The sequence below is a fragment of the Trachypithecus francoisi genome, unplaced genomic scaffold (genome assembly GCF_009764315.1).
Source record: "Trachypithecus francoisi isolate TF-2019V2 unplaced genomic scaffold, Tfra_2.0 Lachesis_group2, whole genome shotgun sequence".
NCBI classification, from domain to species: domain Eukaryota; kingdom Metazoa; phylum Chordata; class Mammalia; order Primates; family Cercopithecidae; genus Trachypithecus; species Trachypithecus francoisi.
This window is the reverse complement of record NW_022681465.1, coordinates 42,744,330-42,767,250: the sequence shown is the minus strand read 5'-3', so window position 1 is coordinate 42,767,250 and position 22,921 is coordinate 42,744,330. Positions and strand designations below refer to the sequence as shown.

The following is a 22,921-nucleotide window of genomic DNA, read 5'->3' as shown; positions in this document are numbered from 1 at the left end:
GACATGTCTATTGTTGGCTCATACATACTAAAATGTGTCACAGACACTACATAAAATGTCTGGTGTCTACAGTTATATCAGTGTCTTTACACTGGGAAAATCATGACACACTTATTCTCAAGTCAGAAATAAATTTTTGGAAAAATTAGACAGTCATTTAACTTATGGAACACAAAGGACAATGAATACAATGAATACTGAAATAATTACTTAGCCAAATTTTCATACAGCCATTGCCCAGATGGGTTTTGTTCCATCCCTATCCTATCTTGGGTCTCTGAGTACCACCACCCACATTTGATCCAAACCTTCTTCTTCTTCATGTTAGTAACTCACTCAGAATGGCAGGTCCCTAGGGCAGGGGTCCACAAGCTGCAGACTGGTACCAGTCTGTGGGGGTCCATGGCCTATTAGGAACCGGGCCACACAGCAAGAGGCAAGCAGTGGGCCAGTAAGCATTGCCACCTGAGCTCTGCCTCCTGTCAGATCAGCGGCAGCCTTAGATTCTCATAACAGCGCAAACCCTACTGTGAACTGCGCATGTGAGGGATCTAGGCTGCACACTCCTTATGAGAGCCTAACTAATGTCTGATGATCTGAAGTGGAATAGCTTCATCCTGAAACCATCCCCACACTGTCCACGGAAACATTGTCTTCCAGGAAACTGGTCCCTGGTGCCAAGAAGGTTGGGGACCGCTGCCCTAGGGCATGGAAGGTAGTGAACTGTAGAGACAACAGGTATAATTCACCTTCCCACTCCCCAAGAAATCCACAAACAATATACTTTTACAACAGACAATCTATACCTAAGGGGAAAAAAAACAGAATTTAGTGCATATTAACTCAAACTACAATGTATTAATATCTCTAAAGTCTACTAAATATTTATGGAATCAATAAAATGGATCCTATCAGAAGTCCAACAACAACAACAAAAAGGATTAAAATGTACTGAGTTGCTTCCGGGAGCAAGATGGCCGAATAGGAACAGCGTCAGTCTCCAGCTCCCAGCGCGAGCGACACAGAAGACAGGTGATTTCTGCATTTTCAACTGAGGAACGCAGCTCATCGCCAGCAATGGATCAAACCTGGATGGAGAAAGACTTTGACGAGATGAGAGAAGAAGGCTTCAGTCCATCAAACTTCTCAGAGCTAAAGGAGGAATTACGCACCCAGTGCAAAGAAACTAAAAATCTTGAAAAAAGAGTGGAAGAATTGACAACTAGAATAACTAATGCAGAGAAGGCCATAAACGAACTGACAGAGATGAAAACTATGACACGAGAAATACGTGACAAATGCACAAGCTTCAGTGACTGACTCGATGAACTGGAAGAAACAGCATCAGCGACTGAGGATCAAATGAATGAAATGAAGTGAGAAGAGAAATCTAAAGAAAAAAGAAGAAAAAGAAATGAACAAAGTCTCCAAGAAGTATGGGATTATGTAAAAAGACCAAATCTACATCTGATTGGGGTGCCTGAAAGTGAGGGGGAAAATGGAACCAAGTTGGAAAACACTCTGCAGGATATCATCCAGGAGAACTTCCCCAACCTAGTAGGGCAGGCCAACATTCAAATTCAGAAAATACAGAGAACGCCACAAAGATACTCCTCGAGAAGGGCAACTCCAAGACACATAATTGCCAGATTCACCAAAGTTGAAATGAAGGAAAAAATCTTAACGGCAGCCAGAGAGAAAGGTCGGGTTACACACAAAGGGAAGCCCATCAGACTAACAGCAGATCTCTCGGCAGAAGCTCTACAAGCCAGAAGACAGTGGGGGCCAATATTCAACATTCTTAAAGAAAAGAATTTTAAACCCAGAATTTCATACCCAGCCAAACCAAATTTCATAAGTGAAGGAGAAATAAAAGCCTTTACAGATAAGCAAATGCTGAGAGATTTTGTCACCACCAGGCCTGCCTTACAAGAGAACCTGAAGGAAGCCCTAAACATGGAAAGGAACAACCGGTACCAGCCATTGCAAAAACATGCCAAAATGTAAAGACCATCGAGGCTAGGAAGAAACTGCATCAACTAACGAGCAAAATAACCAGTTAATATCATAATGGCAGGATCAAGTTCACACATTACAATATTAACCTTAAATGTAAATGGACTAAATGCTCCAATTAAAAGACACAGACTGGCAAACTGGAAAAAGAGTCAAGACCCATCAGTTTGCTGTATTCAGGAGACCCATCTCACATGCAGAGACATACATAGGCTCAAAATAAAGGGATGGAGGAAGATCTACCAAGCAAATGGAGAACAAAAAAAAAAGCAGGGGTTGCAATCCTAGTCTCTAATAAAACAGACTATAAACCATCAAAGATCAAAAGAGACAAAGAGGGCCATTACATAATGGTAAAGGGATCAACTCAACAGCAAGAGCTAACAATCCTAAATATATATGCACCCAATACAGGAGCACCCAGATTCATAAAGCAAGTCCTTAGAGACTTACAAAGAGACTTAGACTCCCATACAATAATAATGGGAGACTTCAACACCCCACTGTCAACATTAGACAGATCAACAAGACAGAAAGTTAACAAGGATATCCAGGAACTGAACTCATCTCTGCAGCAAGCAGACCTAATAGACATCTACAGAACTCTCCACCCCAAATCAACAGAATATACATTATTCTCAGCACCATATCACACTTACTCCAAAATTGACCACATAATTGGAAGTAAAGCACTCCTCAGCAAATGTACAAGAACAGAAATTACAACAAACTGTCTCTCAGACCACAGTGCAATCAGACTAGAATTCAGGATTAAGAAACTCAATCAAAAACACTCAACTACATGGAAATTGAAAAACCTGCTCCTGAATGACTACTGGGTACATAACGAAATGAAGGCAGAAATAAAGATGATCTTTGAAACCAATGAGAACAAAGACACAACATACCAGAATCTCTGGGACACATTTAAAGCAGTGTGTAGAGGGAAATTTATAGCACTAAATGCCCACAAGAGAAAGCTGGAAAGATCTAAAATTGACACTCTAACATCACAATTAAAATAACTAGAGAAGCAAGAGCAAACACATTCAAAAGCTAGCGGAAGGCAAGAAATAACTAAGATCAGAGCAAAACTGAAGGAGACAGAGACACAAAAATCCCTCCAAAAAATCAATGAATCCAGGAGTTGGTTTTTGGAAAAGATCAACAACATTGATAGACTGCTAGCAAGACTAATAAAGAAGAAAAGAGAGAAGAATCAAATAGACGCAATAAAAAATGATAAAGGGGATATCACCACCGACCCCACAGAAATACAAACTACCATCAGAGAATACTATAAGCACCTCTATGCAAATAAACTAGAAAACCTAGAAGAAATGGATAATGTCCTGGACACTTACACTCTCCCAAGACTATAAACCAGGAAGAAGCTGAATCCCTGAATAGACCAATAGCAGGCTCTGAAATTGAGGCAATAATTAATAGCCTACCAACCAAAAAAAGTCCAGGACCAGATGGATTCACAGCTGAATTCTACCAGAGGTACAAGGAGGAGCTGGTACCATTCCTTGTGAAACTATTCCAATCTATAGAAAAAGAGGGAATCCTCCCTAACTCATTTTATGAGGCCAACATCATCCTGATACCAAAGCCTGGCAGAGACACAACAAAAAAAAAAGAGAATTTTAGACCAATATCCCTGATGAACATCAATGCAAAAATCCTCAATAAAATACGGGCAAACCAGATCCAGCAGCACATCAAAAAGCTTATCCACCATGATCAAATGGGCTTCATCCCTGGGAATCAAGGCTGGTTCAACATATACATATCAATAAACGTAATCCAGCATATAAACAGAACCAAAGACAAAAACCACATGATTATCTCAATAGATGCAGAAAAGGCCTTTGACAAAATTCAACAGCCCTTCATGCTAAAAACACTCAATAAATTCGGTATTGATGGAACGTATCTCAAAATAATAAGAGCTCTTTATGACAAACCCACAGCCAATATCATATGGAATGGGCAAAAACTGGAAAAATTCCCTTTGAAAACTGGCACAAGACAGGGATGCCCTCTCTCACCACTCCTATTCAACATAGTGTCGGAAGTTCTGGCTAGGGCAATCAGGTAAGAGAAAGAAATAAAAGGTATTCAGTTAGGGAAACAAGAAGTCAAATTGTCCTTGTTTGCAGATGACATGATTGTATATTTAGAAAACCCCATTGTCTCAGCCCAAAATCTCCTTAAGCTGATAAGCAACTTCAGCAAAGTCTCAGGATACAAAATTAATGTGCAAAAATCACAAGTATTCTTATACACCAGTAACAGACAGAGAGCCAAATCATGAATGAACTTCCATTCACAATTGCTTCAAAGAGAATAAAATACCTAGGAATCCAACTTACAAGGGATGTAAAGGACCTCTTCAAGAAAACTACAAGCCACTGCTCAGTGCAATAAAAGAGGACACAAGCAAATGGAAGAACATACCATGCTCATGGATAGGAAGAATCAATATCGTGAAAATGGCCATACTGCCCAAGGTAATTTATAGATTCGATGCCATCCCCATCAAGCTACCAATGAGTTTCCTCAGAGAATTGGCAAAAACTGCTTTAAAGTTCATATAGAACCAAAAAAGAGCCCGCATTGCCAAGACAATCCTAAGTCAAAAGAACAAAGCTGGAGGCATCACACTACCTGACTTCAAACTATACCACAAGGCTACAGTAACCAAAACAGCATGGTACTGGTACCAAAACAGAGATATAGACCAATGGAACAGAACAGAGTCCTCAGAAATAATACCACACATCTACAGCCATCTGATCTTTGACAAACCTGAGAAAAACAAGAAATGGGGAAAGGATTCCCTATTTAATAAATGGTGCTGGGAAAATTGGCTACCCATAAGTAGAAAGCTGAAACTGGATCCTTTCCCTACTCCTTATACGAAAATTAATTCAAGATGGATTAGAGACTTAAATGTTAGACCTAAAACCATAAAAATCCTAGAAGAAAACCTAGGTAATACCATTCAGGACATAGGCACGGGCAAGGACTTCATGTCTCAAACACCAAAAGCAACGGCGACAAAAGCCAAAATTGACCAATGGGATCTAATTAAACTAAAGAGCTTCTGCACAGCAAAAGAAACTACCATCAGAGTGAACAGGCAACCTACAGAATGGGAGAAAATTTTTGCAATCTACTCATCTGACAAAGGGCTAATATCCAGAACCTACAAAGAACTCAAACAAATTTACAAGAAAAAGACAAACAACCCCATCCAAAAGTGGGCAAAGTATATGAACAGACATTTCTCAAAAGAAGACATTCATACAGCCAACAGACACATGAAAAAATGCTCATCATCACTGGCCATCAGAGAAATGCAAATCAAAACCACAATGAGATACCATCTCACACCAGTTAGAATGGCGATCATTAAAAAGTCAGGAAACAACAGGTGCTGGAGAGGATGTGGAGAAATAGGAACACTTTTACATTGTTGGTGGGATTGTAAACTAGTTCAACCATTTTGGAAAACAGTTTGGCAATTCCTCAAGGATCTAGAACTAGAAGTACCATATGGCCCAGCCATCCCATTACTGGGTATATACCCAAAGGATTATAAATCATGCTGCTATAAAGACACATGCACACATATGTTTATTGCGGCACTATTCACAATAGCAAAGACTTGGAATCAACCCAAATGTCCATCAGTGACAGACTGGATTAAGAAAATGTGGCACATATACACCATGGAATACTATGCAGCCATAGAAAAGGATGAGTTTGTGTCCTTTGTAGGGACATGGATGCAGCTGGAAACCATCATTCTCAGCAAACTATCGCAAGAACAGAAAACCAAACACCGCATGTTCTCACTCATAGGTGGGAACGGAACAATGAGATCACTTGGACTCGGGAAGGGGAACATCACACACTGGAGCCTATCATGGGGAGGGGGGAAGGGGGAGGAATTGCGTTGGGAGTTGTATCTGATGTAAATGACGAGTTGATGGGTGCTGACGAGTTGATGGGTGCAGCACACCAACATGGCACAAGTACACATATGTAACAAACCTGCACGTTATGCACATGTATCCTAGAACTTAAAGTATAATAATAATAATAAATAAATAAATAAATAAAATAAAATGTACTGAGTTGCCATGTTAGGAGTTTTTTGAGTTTTGTTTTGTTTTTTATTAAATTTATAAAACACAGCATATACTTTTCCATTTATTTATTTATTTTCTTGGGGATACACCTAATTAACAGCAGAAGAAAAACAATGTACCCTGAAACTAACTATAAATTTACTGAAGGCAGGCTTTGTCTCCCTCATTTTCTTCCCCTATTTTGTGCAGTGGTTCACACATAGTAAGTACTCAATTAAGTTGAAAAGTAATGCATGTTTCAATTCACATTAATTTGGAGGGGTTGGACTGATTTAAGGAGCAGCTAAGATGAAAAGGCTAGCTTCAATCTTTTCTGATTTCTGGCTAGCGAGGCACACCATCTTGAAAACTTTCTCTGCTGAACCTTGCGTAACTGCTGTCCACTGTGGCATTCTTAATGTCTTGATTTGTTTCCATTTTTGTGAAGGTAACGAGATGGTTCTCCAGTGGTTATCTTTCCAACAAGAAAACATGCAGGGTGATTTGAAGCTGGTACTCAGTGGCTATCTGTCCCAGTCCTAGAGGCAGTGTATCTGTGGACAAATTGAAACCAATTATTAATCCAGGCCTTTCTAAGAACACTTTTCAGAAGTACAAAGGTTAGCCTTTCACTGATGACTAAAATGTTATTTCACTCAACATTTCAAAAATACAACCAGGATCTCTTATGGTGGTTGTCTAAAGCTTTATCTCCCTACTTTAAATAATGACATTGAAATCCATCTCACCCCCAGGCACAGATCCAAGCCTAAGGAAATCAGAAATATCACATACCTGCATATTTGGAAAAGAAAGTTTCCCTACCAGGAAAGGATTCTGCATTTTCATGCCTTGCCCTTATAAGCAGGAAAAGCCCCATTCGAGGTCCCTTTGTGAATAGTAAAGTCCTTGCCTGTGTCCCATCCTGTGGCACCATACGGATGGCTGGGAAATAACAGTTGCAGATAGAGAAGTGTGCTGTGAAGCAATCGGACAGGCAGAAGCACATTTTCTTCAGCAAAGGCTCTGAACTAGCCAGGTGAGTCAAAGACAGAGGCACACACGAACACTTCAAATATCAGCTAGGTAGCAAAGACCCCATGAGGGCAGCATGGAAGGATCCAGTCACACCTTGTGTATTTGTTACACCATCATGGACCAGAAAAGACAGGCATCTTTACAAGAAACATTTCCATTCATTCACATGCTCAAGGGCTGCTGTCTCTCTGAACTGTCTTACTGCAGACCCTGCCTCCACCACCCCTCCTTACTCAGGTCCTCTTCTCCTCAGCCTGGAATAAGATAGCCTCCTAGCTAGGCCTAGGTCTCCTCTGCCATAGTCTCAACTCCTTCCAAGCAATGCTATCTCCTCTGGTCCTCCACCTCAGCCGTTCATTCCAGGCTACCTCTGAGCTTGGGCCCCTGACGTCTCCACTTAAAAGGCTCAGCACTACTGTGACCTTCAACCCATCCTCATCAGAGCAGGCCATAGAGAAAAACTTCAGCCCAGAAGATAGTGAGACTGGAATTCTATATTTGATCATGAATGCATTCAGTTGCACTGACTTTACTCTACATCGCTTCTTCATTTCTCCCTGTTTTCCTAGCTCCAAACATGTTGGCTCAATCCTCAGAGCTGGTGTCTACCCTGACTGGATTTTCTGTTTCCTACAATGCCTTATGCCTTGCCCTGAACCTAAATCTACTTGACTAGGGCCCTGATAAAACCCTTCCCTAGATTCCATTCTAGGCCCCCAGCTGTGGGCTGGGATCCAGGTGTGATTAGATTGCCTCCTTCCATGATACCACCACTCGTGACTCTAAATCTCACCTGTTATCTACAATTCTAGTGGCCCAAACCTCCTGCTAAATTAAATCTCCTCAGGTACCAACACCTTCCCTGAACCAATCCCCAAATCACCACATCCACTTGGTCACTAAGGATTGGACTGCTGGCTCATCCTAGTGAAACCAGGTTCCCAGTTCCTAATACACCTAGTCTTGGCTTCCTCCTGTTCCCTGGAAACCTATGCTGCTGAGACCCTTCATAGGAACTTCCTCGCCCAGCCTAGACAAATTATAGCACTATGGTGTGTGTGTGTGTGTGTATGTGTATATATATATGAATGATCATATGTATGTGTGTGTATATATGTGTATATGTGTATATGTATATATAGATGTATATATTTATATTTATATATATGTATATATATACACACACTTACATATACACACACACATACATATCATCATTCAGTCATTTATTAATGTATTCTTACCTCATTCCATTAAAAATGGCCTCTCCTATGGCCTAACCCCTGCCTGATTTTTGACATCTTCCACTTTCTTATTTCACTTTATTTCCTAGTCTCCAACATGAAGTTTCTGCTTCAAGCACACAGGTCTACTGACCTCTAAGCTCATTCTGAATCTTTATTCACATCCTCTTTTCTGCCTTCTTAATTGGCTCCTTTTCATCCCTTGGCCTGGCACTTACGACACAATCTAAAAAGTCTTCCCCAAGAAACAAATCTACATGAATTTATCCCTTATCTGTACTCCTTCAGAATAATCAATATCATACAATTTAGTACTTGATTTTCATTAAATGTTTGGAATACATTGCCTTCCCCAAAAGACTGCTAGTCCTTTGGGAACTGGGATAAAGGTCATGTCTTGTACTTGTTATGCTTTCTCCAAAGTGCCTGGTGCTGATCTCTAGAAGGAAAAGAAGAGGAAAGTTCCATCCCATCTTCTCCTTACCCCTACCCAAGCCCATCCCCAAGGAGGAAAAGACACAAAGTGACTGAATCAAGTTACCCAACTCAGTTAAACTTTTGTAAGTGGGAGAAGTTTTCAGTGTACTGGGAGAAAAAGTTAAAGCTTTAACTTCTGTTGGCTCTCTCATCTCTCCAGGGTTCATCTCTTTAAGGTTCTCACTCTCTTTGGATTGCTTCTTTCTACTTCCACATCGCTGGTGTGATAAAACTGGACTGACACTGCCTCTGAGCTGAGCTCATCAGAGACTGCATTAGGTTTGGGGTAGGGCGGCCAGGGCCCAAGTAGGCTAAGAATATATGTGTATGTATTAAATACTTGAGGTGCAGCCTGTGCTCATCTCCTCCAAGTACCTGTGGCCACAAGAAACACTTGAGCAAGGATCTGAATGCAATTAGAATCTAAGTGTCTTCTTAATAAAAACTTACTGATTTTTCTAAAGTAAATGTCTAAACTGCATCAGAAGAGACCAAGAATTCTGAGAAACTTTGAAGTTCTGAGTCAGTGTTATTTATGATTCATATATTGAGTACATCTCTCATTCAAAACTTTAATTGTATTTTTATAAAGGCATTTCTCTAAGAACACACTTCTTACAACATAGATCTCTGAGTCTGAGATCTTTTTGAGTTAGGGTGCAAGCACGACAAATCCTGGGGATTTTGTAAGCCTTCCTGCCAAAGAAGTAAAAGCCAGTGGACTTTTACTATAAAATGTTTCACTGGCTCTTGCAGATGACCACAGTCTGCCATAGAATCATTTAATCTTCATGACACTTCACATATTTTGAATATTTAAATATATCATATGCACACTATATACATATACACATAAGCTTACTTGAAAAGAATTGCATAATGAATTTAGGCATATCCCAAAGTCCTATGATCTTTCATCACTTGGAAAAGTCTGTGGTGAAAACTCCACTTTGAAACAATGTTTTTGTTAGTATGTGACTCAGAATGACAACTGTCCCCTAATACCCACTGTCCACTTCTTTTTATTGATAGAATCCTTGAATTTTAAGGGATGAATGGCCACAAAAACTATATTTTCAGGCCCTCCTGGTAGCTAGGTATGGTTGATGTGATGTGAGTAGAAACTAGGAATATCTTTGATTTAAACCCTTAGTACTAATATATGTGGCTCAGTCACTTCTGTGGCTGAGGTGAGAACATGCTTGTAGAAGAGAAGTCTGTGGCTTGGTGAGTGTGCATGGCCAGCAGTCTCCGATCTGTGTAGGTATTAATGTGTCAGGGCTGAGTGTTCCAGGATTTCTCTAGAGGCTGTCACGGGCTCCTGAACCAGTTATCATTTCTGTCTTGCCAGTATATCAGGGTTGGAGAAGTCCAAGCCTTAGGACCCAGTTTCCTTTCTACCTGGTGTTTTCCTGCCAGAATACCATGGGCTGTAACTTGCCTTGAGTTGGAAGCAGTTTGCATGTACACTTGTAAATTTATTCATCCTTTTAACTTATATAAGGTTTTTTAATATACAATTCTCAATTATTTAAGTAATGACAACAAATTTTGGTTTTCTTTTGCTATGTGAGAACATTAGGCCCCAGCAACATGCTACTGTGTAAGGAAAAATAAACTGTTGCAGTTAAAACAACAGAAAAAAACTTAAGAGTACCAACTCCAAGGAGTGCCCTTAAAGAGAACACTTATGCATCTTCAGACATATTAATGAGGCCGATATCCAGGGGTAGCAGAGGTATCAGATAGAAGTGTACATCTCCCTGACCCAGCAGTCTAAACATAAGCGATCCAGCACTGCTACACCAGCCTTGCTGTGTCAAGGAGCTCCTTCTTTCTTGTTTAAGCCACTATACTTTGGTACCTCTCAACAAGAATATAGGTTAGGTTGCTGTAACAAATACAGCTCTGCCACCTTATAGCTGACCTATCTTAGACAAATTACTTAAACTCTATATTATTTTATCTGTATCTACTTCACAGAGTTGTTGTCAGCAACATTAGACTATGTCTTTTTGGGGGGATGTGGGCTGGGGGTCTCATATCCCTGGCTTCTAGCACAGTACCTGAATATAGTAAGCATTCAATAAATACTACACTATTATTGCTGATCTTACTCATACGCCAGATCTAAACAAATAATGCCAGACCTTAACAACTCACCATTCAGTATTTCCAATAAAGATCTGATATAATACAAATAATCAACATGGTGTGCATTAGAATGATCACTTTCTGACCCAAATCTTAGAAAACATGGTTTGACAAAAGATATTTTCTGACTTGTAAATTTATTTTTATGAAAACTCTTATATGTAGAACCACTGATCATCAAATTAATGAACTGACTTAACTTTTTAAAATGGATCCACTTGAATTGGGCAGTCCTGGAAAGTCAAAGGCACATTGTCCCAAGAATACTGGTTCTGTCCCTGCCAGTTATTATTGCAAGCTTCCACTGTTCATGCATATACTGCAGAAAAGCCTGATTTTTATAACACGTTTATGATTGTGAACTTGTAATAGTACAGAATCTCAAAAAGAATAATTCTTCTGTTTTCTCAAAGGAAGATGGGCCCATTTTTTGCTTCTACAAAAATAGCACGGATGAGAGTTTTCAGGAAAACACATTTCTCTTATTGAAGAGCACTTAATAAACACACACCTGACTGCTTTCATTTCACCACAAGTGGTGCCCATTTGCCAGTCATCAAAGTAATTCAGTCTGCTCTGTTGAAGTGATGGATTCTACAAACTGTGTAAGGCTGTCATTAAGGAGAGGATAGATTATCGTCTCTATGCAGGACATTACAGTACTTACATTTCTCACCCACATAGCTTATGAAACACAGGGGAAACAAGAAGATGAAAATAAAGTTAAACATGGACTTAATGCCTTTCTCTCCCAATGAATGGAATGAGCTGGTCACTAGTCCACACTTTTTACTACTTATATATAAAGTTCCATTTCCTTCTAGTTAATATAAAAAGCTTTGATAAAGGACACAGACTATGCACAAAATTCATTACACAGTAATTTAAGTCTAACTTGCCTTTGTGCCTCTACTTTTAAAATAATACTCTTTCTTTTTTCACCCTATTTATACAGCCATTTTGCTTCTCTATAATTTTAACTTACCTGCTTAAAATTCTCATATAGTACAGAGATTATATCTAGAGTAAAATTCATTAATTTGGGTGAACTGAAAAAGACAAGCCTGAATGAATGAAAAGTCCAAAGTATGGACAGTTATCAAAAACAGCATGATAACAGCAACAGCTGACATTTGAGAGTTTATTACGTGAAAATCACTGGGCTTTTTACCTTACATTATCTCATTTAGTCCTCAAAACAGTCCTGGAGCAGGTATTATCATACCATTTTTATAAATTGGAAAACAGACTTTAAGAGATGTTAACTTTCCTAGGACCACACAGCTACTAAGTGGTAGAACTCCTTCCAAAGTTGCAGTTGTCTGACTCCAAAGCTCGTGCTCTTTACAGCCACACCAAACTGCTAGGAGTTTTTCTCCAATCAATAATAATAATAATAAAAGTAATATCTCAGAGGAGGGTAACAAAACTCTAAAGTGCCAAGGAACCCTGGTTTAGTTAAAAAAAAAAAAAGTATTTAAAATTAGCTCACCACTTATTTTAGGTAATATTTACCTGCCATTTATGAAGTAACTACTTCACACAAGGCATTTCTATACATTAAAACTGACCCTTACAACAACCTCCTGAAGTAGATAACTATCTCCATTTTACAGATGGAGGAAAATACTCAGTGAAGCTAAGGTCACATAGCTAGTAAGTGGCCTAGTCTTTGCACTATGCCACACTACTTCGTTATCTGTCTTATAAGGTCTTTCTTTAAAGTGCTGAAGAAGTCTGCTTTTTAAAGGAATAGTGCCATCCCCTGCAATTTTATTTATACTATTTATTAGCTCAGCAAAGTTTTAGTTCAGAGACAATGCAAAGGTAAACTTTAACCCAGGCCTTGACTTCATTTTCATAAATTCCAAATTTAGTGAGGTCCATGTTAATGGGTTTTACTGTATATGGAAAAGAGTTTAATAGTCACTTAGCACTGCTCTATCCATTAATAAATCTAAAAAGCCACACAAAGGTGAAGGAAGAACAGTGACCTCAAAACTAAAACAGATAAAGAGCGCCTATAATTTGTACTCTAGCAAAAAAAAAGTCAGAATATAAAACTGGCAATACATAACAAATTCAATCTTACAAGTTTAAATGCTCATTCATCAATTAAAGAAAACTAACTTCATCAGATGCTCATATTAAGGAATATAGCCATAGCAATTCAGCAATCATAATTAAAAGTTCATTTCAAATCTCTTTGGTGTGCAGTGAAATGATCTAACAGTGAGGCTGCCTGGTTCTTTTCACGGTGTTGTGTAAATGTGCACAGTATGTGGTCATTCCTAGCTGTTGAACATGTTCATCTTTGCTACTCGTGCTGCACTTGTTTCTGATGCAGATATGCTTCTGTGTACACACTGAGTGAGAAACATGTACAAGATAAGACAGTGAATAAAGCACATGTCTGCAGCACTGTTCCCACCACGCCTACAGCCAGTTCCATAATATACAGAGGATTTTTTTTTTCCCCTTGTAGGTCATCACCATACTGAAAATATTCTAAATAAATCCTATAGGCTTCAGAGGGGGCCACCTGAAGCACTTAGAATCCCACAACTCTGTCAAGTTGCATCATGTTTTTTTTCTTTTATTTTCTTTTCTTTAGGCCAGCTTGTGAAAGAGCTGCCACATCCCTCTCTGCAAGGGAAACAGCCTTGGGACATAAGCAAAACAATCCAGGTAAAGGATAACCAACTATTCTTTAGGCCTGATGCACTGTGGAATAGGTGGCAGAAGCAGATTTCAGGTCCCTTGTAGTCTGGCCAGACTCTCAATAGGTCACCTACTTACTGGTGACTGACAGCCAAGGCCTAAAGGGGGCCAGCTTGCCAAGGACTATCTTGAGGTTTGCAGTCTTGGTCACCCAGAGTGAACTAATCTCTCGTAGCTATTCTCTATAAAGTACAAAAGAATAAACTTCCCATCTGTAATCCCAGCACTTTGGGAGGCCAAGGCAGGCAGATCACAAGGTCAGGAGATCGAAACCATGCTGGCCAACATGGTGAAAACCCGTCTCTACTAAAAATACAAAAATTAGCTGGATGTGGTGGCACACACCTGTAGTCTCAGCTACTTGGGAGGCTGAAGCAGAGAATCGCTTGAACCCAGGAAGCAGAGGTTGCAGTGAGCCGAGATTGCACCCCTGCAGTCCAGCCTGGCAAAAGAGTGAGACTCCGTCTCACAAAAATAAATAAATAAATAAATAAAAACTTCCCTACTATATGAATGTAAATTTATCCAAATATCTGGGACTCCCATAATTTGCTAACCCCTTATCTGTGTTACCTGATTGGTTTGTCCACCAGGCTCAGCACAGTATTACGTTAGGATTCAGCCTTTCACTTTCACTTCCAACTCCCTTGGCCACAGCATCATAATTGCTACCATTTCTTTTATAATCAATTTTGATTTCAAGTCACTGGAAAGCATTACTGAAAAATAATATGGAGTTTCACTCTCTGGACTATTCAATGTCATAGCAAGAAAAAAATCTTCCTGGATGTGCTGGATAAACTGAGCACTCTCAGAATCCTTCCCAACCTATGAGTTCCTCATTATTAATCAAATACCTAGAAATACTACTTCTCCGAATCTATCTTACAGTAATAGCCGCACAAGTTCACAAAAACAAAAACATTACCATGTTTACTACAGTGTTATTTGCAATAGCAAAAGTGTTAAGTGATCTAAATGGCCAACAGTTGAAGGAAGATTAATTATGGACCATCCACACTCGGGAACACTGCACAGCCATTAAAAATAACATAGTATGCCTCTATTTACTGGCATGAAGCTATGTTCAGTGAAAAAAGGATGATGGACAAAATGTATAGAGTGATACCATATTTGGAAAAAATACAACTGTGTATATACAGAAACATATGTGTACAAAGAGAAATTATGTGAAAAAATATATCTTAGAGAGTTGTAAGTATAAATATGTAGTTATGTATATTTCTGCTATGTGATATTCAGGTAAAAACATTTCTATTGCTGGGCACAGTGGCATGTACCTGCAGTCCCAGTTACTTAGGAGGCTAAGTCAAGAGAATCGCTTGAGCCCAGGAATTTGAAGCTATAGTGTGTGAAACAGTGCCCGTGAATAACCACTGCACTCCAGCCTAGGCAACACAGCTAGACTCTACCTTTAAAAAGGTTTCTATTATATACTTATATAAATATATATTTGCATATGCATAGAAAAATCAGAAAGGATATACATTAATAGTGGTCACTTCTGGAAAGTGAGTTTGGAAAGATAGAACTTTAAGTTTTTACTTGTGCATATATGTGCTGAGGTTTCTAAAGGATTCTGCAAAATTGACACCCCTTTCCTTTCCTAGGTTCTGAGCAAATACAGAAATAATACAAAAATAAAAACAGATGAGGGACCAGAATATAACCTTTATTACTGATTGAAGCCAAGGTGGAGGAGGTAGCTTAGTCTGAAATCCAAAACATACATGGCTAAGCTATAGAATTATATCATCTTGGGGCTGGGCATGGTGGCTCATGCCTGTAATCCCAGCAATTTGGGAGGCAAAAGTGAGTGGATCACTTGAGATCATGAGTTCGAGACCAGCCTGACCAACAGGTGAAACCCCGTCTCTACTAAAAATATGAAAATTAGCCAGGCATGGTGGTGCATACCCATAATCCCTGCTATTCGGAAGGCAGAGGCACGGATCACTTGAACCGAAGAGGTGGAGGTTGTAGTGAGCCGAGATTGCACCACTGCACTCCAGCCTGGGCAACAGAATGAGACTACCTAAAAAATAATAATAATAATTATGTCATCTTGGCAGGCCAGGACAGCAAAAGCTGGGGTGAGCCCCCAGCCTTTGGGAAAATGTGTGCTCTTGATAGGCAGGCCCTTCTCCAGATAGAACGAGCATGGCAGTAAGCTGAGCTAGCCTACTTACTCAACCCACATCTACCAATTAGGTAAGTCACTCCCCCATAGAGTAGAGTGAGAAAGAGGGTCTGTCAAGTAAGAGTATTATCTTTGTCTGAGAAGGTAGTTTCAGCACATCTGGGGTGGCTGAATCCAGACTGCAAAGGGTTAAAGAGTAAATGGTGAAAAGGCAGAGACTACAGAGTAGACAAGACAAGAAGAATTGAAAGAAAGGAGGCTGGGAGCAGGGAATTTAAAAAATGATTTTTTTAAAGGAAGAGGCCAACAAAATGTCAAAGGTGGAAACTGGAAGAGAGAAAATAATTTACAGGGAGAGTCTAAACATAGTGATGGAATCATGGACATAAGTGAATGTGGCCACCTCTTACTGAGACATGAACAAAAGGGAAGGAAGAGAAGTTGAGTTCTTATCGCAGGACCAATTCTGTAAAAAGAAGGATAGATCCAAAGCTAAATCCAGAAAACAAAAAATAAACTTGCAGACTGCCAAAGAGCTGGCTGTGCTACAGTCATGACAAAACTCGGCAGAACCAAGACCTACTTGTAAATGTTTTATCAAACTGGGAAAATTACAAGAAATATGTGATTTATTATTTCTAAGACTGCTTAGATTAGTATTGATATGTACATACTCTCCATATTATCCAAAATCATGCTTCATAACATCAGTTGATTTACATACTCCTTTGTCCCTGGGAGCCCTAAGGAATAAAGGTTTTCGTAAGAAACTTTGAGTGATTTAAACTTGACTGGCTCTGTGCAATTTTTCATTGCAATTCTGGCTACCATTCTACCATATGCCCCAAATCACAATGCAGTATAAAGTAAAATCAAACAGACCAAGTATTGGTGGGAAGATTCCTAGTCTACAAGTCTGGCTCCATACTTCTAACTGATAGAGACTGAAATGTCTGCACTGGAAATGTTTCTGTATTTCCACTGATCTATTTTCATGCCATGGTTTCAACGCTTCAGAAGTTCCAGTAAGAAAAGGCTTCTTCTGGTAAACAGATTCCTCTTTCCTCTAAGTTAAAAAAAAAAAAAAAAAAAAAGAGGAAAAGCTTCGTATTTTTCAACAGTCCCCAAAGTTATATCCTTTATCAGGTTTTAAGGTTATGTTCTAAGTCTCCATTCTTCGGTGTGGTTTAGCTTTACAACCAGCTGCCCCCTCTTCACTAGCAGTTCTTGACGTCATCCAGGCTTTGCAAAATGTGTGCTACAGCCCCTACTCAGGCTTCTCAGCTGCTATGAAAGTTATACTGCATTTGGTTAAGTGTGGAGGCTGGCACCAGGGAGGATCCATGATGGTGATTATCATGCAAATCAGCCTCCTGCAAGTCAAGCTCCTCCGCGGAGGCCTTCCAGCTCTGCTTCCCCCAGGGCCGCTCCATTGTCCCCAGCATAAAGCTAACCATCTTGGCTGACACTGGACACCGCTGAGATTGGTTCTCCTGACATAGATTAGTGGGCAGCAATGAATCTTTCACTTGGGGTAGAAATATGATTTTATTTAAGAAAATAACCATACATAATTGGGCTTCTGTCACTTTAAATTTTAATGGTGAGAGTAATATGGAGGCTTCTGGAACTTTAAATTATGACTTTCAGAAGCTTCACACTGAATCTTTCAATTATTCTCTGTAAGTACTTTCTCAAAGCATGTGCCACCATGACATTGATATCACAATTCAAATCTAAATTCAAAACTGACTGCAAGGCTATGAGCTATGTGCTGGCGTGCATGCTGCCTCATTTTATCTTTGAACATCTGACGAGGCGAATCAAGAGGCGCTCTCCCGGAGCCCAGCCAGCTGTTTGCCAAATATTCAAATGCTCTGACATGCAGAAGAGCCTTTCAGATTTCCCTACATCAAAATTAGCAACGACCCCCTATTTTTCCCATTAGCTTCTGGCTCACCTACATCCTTTCACGCAGGCCCGCCTGACTCACTCAGCTAAGTGCTTGCTCTTGCTCACCTCTCAGTTCCCGACTCCAGCAATTGGATCTGGTGTGTGCTGCAGAATGGCAGCCAGTTCAGACAAAACCATGGGGGAGAGTTTTCAAGTCGGTGTTTCCTTGAAGTGGATCTGAAAGAGTGGCTGAGCTGATATTTGCAGTAGTAGGAAGGCAGAGAGCAAAGACAGCATGCAGGTTTTACTTACAATACATTCATTAGGCTGGAGCAAAAAATGGAATTGGAAAGACAGTAGCCAGGGGAAAGGGAAAAGGCTTTGCTTTTCCTTTTATTTTGGTGTCAACTTCCTTGTTATATATCCATGTTATCATTTTTAATATTTGTTTCTTCATATTAAAACAAATGGAAAGGAATCTTTTTCTCTATAGGTCTAGCTTTAGACTGCTTCAACTATTTTTAAACATGTCCCCTACCTCAGTAAACACAGCACCACATTTACAACTGTAAATAACTAATTCAGTTGCACTTTGGTTAATCTACAATGAAAGACAACCCTTCTTTCACATTTCAAAAGTCCTGGAACAATTTTCCTCAGCTGGATGACTTAGAACAGAGGCTGTGGACAGCACCTGGGGAGTTTAGAATGGGAAAGGGACTAAGGTGCCAAGTGGTCAAGACAACAGCCCCTACCCCAGCGGCTGGCAAAATTTCCTGAAGCTGGACATCAAAACCCGGGCCAGCTGGGTGAGGGGTTCCTTCATTCCTTCCGGAAAAGCTGGGTCTTTACTTGTTCATTTCTTATGATGTGTTTATACTTGGACAGAAGGGGCACAGCAGGAATGCTTTCAGGGCACATTTAGGGGGAAGCCACTCTCACAGGAATTGTGAATGCCAGATGTCAAACAAACCTGTGGTGCTGAGAATTCTCTGAGCAGGATGCAAGGGGCACCACATCACATCTGAGAAAACTCTACTGTCCTGATCTGGGGCTTCTCCTTAGCTGCAGGCAAAGGCAGGTAGAAATCCTTTCATTTTATAATAATAATAATAAAGAAGCTGCTAGTGTGGGCATAAAATTACCCAAGAACTAGATGGGCTGATGGCATTCCAGTTCTGCCAGTAAAGTCTATTCATTCTCTCAATTCAAATCAGCATAAGGCAAGTAACTTGCCTCTGGGAACCATAGGTGGCAGATGCAGGAGGCCCACACGTGGAGTGGCCATAAAACAGACATCAGTCAGCAGCCTTACCCCAGCATTATTTCCTGAATACAGGCTCAAACATTGCTTTGCACTGAAATCAGGATTATGATGCCCAAGTAGGCACTGTTGTAAGCTACTGACCATGGACAGAGAAAATTTTAAAAATCCACACTGATTTCCAAGTCCAAAGTAGTACAATTACAAATCTTGTCTAACTTTAATACTGAAGGCTTGTGGAGTGTTTCAAATACAAAACAGTTCTACACAAATCATTCACTCAAACCTTTACTGTTCTCCTATTATATGCCAAGTACTATACTTTCATGAATCAGCATTGGTTAAATAATAATCTTAATACTACTAGATTCCTCTGCAAAATTTAGCACTGTGGCTCACATCTTTACTAATTCCTCTTCCACGGTCTTCATTTCATTAAACCCACAAGGAGAGAGCAGTAGTATAGCAAAATCACCTGGGGGACATATTTTTCACACTGCACAGATCCCCTCCACTCCCATTTGAGAATCATTACATATGTGAACCCCTCACTATTTCTAGCTGGAGTAAGTTATTTCTCTTAAGAGTCTGGGGATGAAAAAAACAAAAGCTGGAGATCTCTGTACCAAATACTTTCCCTGGATGATATCATCTACTCTCATGACTTCAACTATGTGCCAACTACACACTGATGATTTCAAAAATAGTATTTTAAGCCCAGACCCACATGTCCAAATGCCTAGCACACCTGTTTTCAAATGACCTACCATCGCAAACTCTACAAGTACATTATATTTTCTAATATATATTTTATAATTTATATCAAATTAAATCATAAATTATATAATTTATATTTTTCTCTCCTTTTTCTTAATAGTATTAGTATTTACTATACGATCCAAGGTAACTAGTCATATTTACACTCCTCCTCCTTCACACTTCCCATTCTCACCCCACATAGATTACATCTGTCACCAGGTCCTTTCTCTTCTTCCTCAAGAACACATTTCAAGTGTATCTACCTACCATTTACTATATTCCGCTTGGACCTCTGCATTAGCCTCCTCACTCCCCTCTACCAGCAGCCTCTGCACTTCAAATTATTCTCCACGTGCTTCTGATTCGTACTGATTAAAGCAGGAAATCCTTAAATGCACTCCTCATAATATACAAGATGATTTCTGACAGCAAACAGACCAACTTCTTAAATATTCATATTTTAATATGTTTCAAAAAACAGAATTAACACATCAAACTGGGTGTCAACTTAAGTTTGCTTTAAAAATAAATTTCAGTATAAAACTCGCGCAATTTAAAGAAAAATTAATCTATTCAGGTAGTGTGAGATGTTTTAAAAAAGATAAAAGCAGTACATGAATCAATGACGTTGGGAAGCTTGGTACTAGAAAGTAGGTCTAAACTCCTTAATATGGTATCAGATATCTGAAACTCCTTAACATTCTCTTCATTTTTAGCTTCTCCCTCTCCTACATTTCCTGTACTCTACATGTAAGTTCTGTGTATCAGCTTTGCTGAAAAACAAAACACCCCAAATTTACTAGCTAAAACAACATTGTATTTAGTTCATAAGTCTGTGAATGGGCTGGGCAGTTAATTCTGTATGAGCTGACACCCCAGAGAGATCAGGGGAAATCTGGGCTGACAACTGATTTCCCCTGGACTCTCCCATGTGTTTGTGATCAAATGGTGGATCAGCTGGTAACTAGATGATCTCACTCGCATGTTTAGCAGTTCGATGACTGTTGGCAAGAGCCTCAGTTCTTTTCCGGGTGACCACTCATCCTGCAGCACAGTAACCTGGGCTCACTGACAATACGGTCACAGGGTTCCAAGTGCAGAAGCCCCAGTGCATGAGTCTCTGCGCTGTTTGCTAATAATCCACTGGTCAAAGCAAGTCATATGATCAAACCAGATTCAGTATGGAGAAAGAGACTCCACTCCTTAATGGACGGATCTGCAATGTCACTTTGCCAGGAGTTAGAAGCAGGAAAGGGAAATTGGTGACTGTTTTTAAAATCAAACAACCCTTCCCATCCACCAAATATGCCAGGCATATTCACACACACGCTCCTGCTGTTCCCATCACTTAAAATGAACTCTCAACTTCCTCCTGTCCTTCTGGAAAATCCTTATTGCTTGTCCTTCAAGGCTCTGATCAAATATAGCATTCCCTGACACCTTCCCTCAAGGCATAATTAATTATTCCCTCATATGTTCCCATGATCCCTTGCATTGCCTCTATTATATCATTTAGTGAATTGTATTATAGTTATTTATAACGTCTTATACAGTCTTTCTCCTTAAATAGACTGTCTTTGTACCACCAGCATCTAGCACAATGTCTGGCAAAGAACAGGCATTCAATATACGTTCAAGAAATTAAATTAAATTAATTTAAAACAAAGATTAAAGTCTCCCTGGAATATGCCTACATTAAAACAGATTTCAGGTGCAAATACAAAACTGGCCTCATGAGTTAGCAGAACTAATTAGATCCATCTCACCTATTTTTTTTTTTTTTTTGATAGAATCTCACTCTGTCATCCAGGCTGGAGTGCAGTGGTGCCATCTTGGTTCACTGCAACCTCTGCCTCCCGGGTTCAAGGTATGCTTGTGCCTCAGCCTCCCAAGTAGCTGGGATTACACGCACATATCACCATGCCTGGCTAATTTTTGTATTTTTAGTAGACACGGGGTTTCACCATGTTGGCCAGGCTGGTCTCAAACTCCTGATCTCAAGTGACCCTTCCACCTTGACCTCCGAAAGTGCTGGAATTACAGGCGTCAGCCACCACACCTGGCCCACCTCATCTCATTTGAAGAGCACCAGGCAGGGCAATGCTCCTAGCCAAAAGCATTTTTTCCTGTGGGACTGGCACAAAGCCTGAACTTCCAGCATAATTTATTCAAGGTCTGAACATGTTTTGATGTAATATAAACAACATAGGTTCTGGAGTCAAAAATACTACTAGGACTCAAAACCTAACTACCTGTGTGATACTGACAATTCATCTTGTGCATGTCTCTGCACTACTTTTTTCATCCATACAATTATCTGTGTTGCAGTAACCCATGTAAAGCAGCTAGCACAGTACCTGCCATACACCCAACACTTATATCAAATCACAAAGTCTCCTGTTTAAAAAGCAAATGCCTCTGGCAGGGGGTAACCGCAAGCCCTTTTTATTGCCATCTGAGGAGAGTGGGAAAAAGGTAAAAGGAAGAAGAGTGTCAAAGTAAAGAGTGGCAGATAAACAACTTTGCAGTTTTACTGAGAGCTGGACTTGTGGCTAGTAATTAAACAGTTACATCAGTTTTCAGAGACCCTACCAAGTAATTAAAGGCTCCCCACCTAGGGCATATAATGACCATTTCTGGTAATACAGGACTTGGGAACTGCATAATTTAGGACTCTGAGACTTGCATAATTTTTGCTGGGCATCAATATGCCCATACTTGCATAATTTTTCTGGGCATTGATATGGAATCATCATTTATAAGTATACCTAGGCAAGACTACTGAAGAGTTAGTTAAGGAAGAAACGGAGTTATTTAAATGTTACTCTGATCTTTTTCATGTATAATCCTTTGCCCTTGTCCTTCATTTAAAAGGGGCAGCTGTAATTGTAGTAAACAAATTTTTTCCTCCCTAAGGATACAATTTTTTTAAATGAGAAAAATTTAAAGAACACTACAAAACACACAATTATAAACTGTAAATTATATCACTTCTAAAGGTAATGTTGCCACTGAGATCAAAATAAAATGAGTTTTAGATACACTTATATCG

General features: G+C 39.7%; 2 long non-coding RNA genes across 3 annotated transcripts in view; both read right to left on the bottom strand.

Annotated features, from left to right (window-relative positions):
- Positions 1–6,229: 6,229 nt before the first annotated feature.
- The window catches only part of LOC117064918, a 180,608-nt gene continuing 163,916 nt past the window's right edge, over positions 6,230–22,921 (bottom strand). For both annotated transcript variants that reach the window (XR_004429740.1, XR_004429736.1), the window contains one exon: positions 6,230–6,712. This is a non-coding gene — a long non-coding RNA (uncharacterized LOC117064918). The remainder of the gene's footprint in view (positions 6,713–22,921) is intronic.
- On the bottom strand, positions 8,418–18,908 carry LOC117064920. The gene is made up of 3 exons (XR_004429742.1): positions 18,820–18,908; positions 17,973–18,083; positions 8,418–8,879 (listed from the first exon to the last, which is right to left on the bottom strand). It is a non-coding gene; the product is annotated as an uncharacterized LOC117064920 (long non-coding RNA).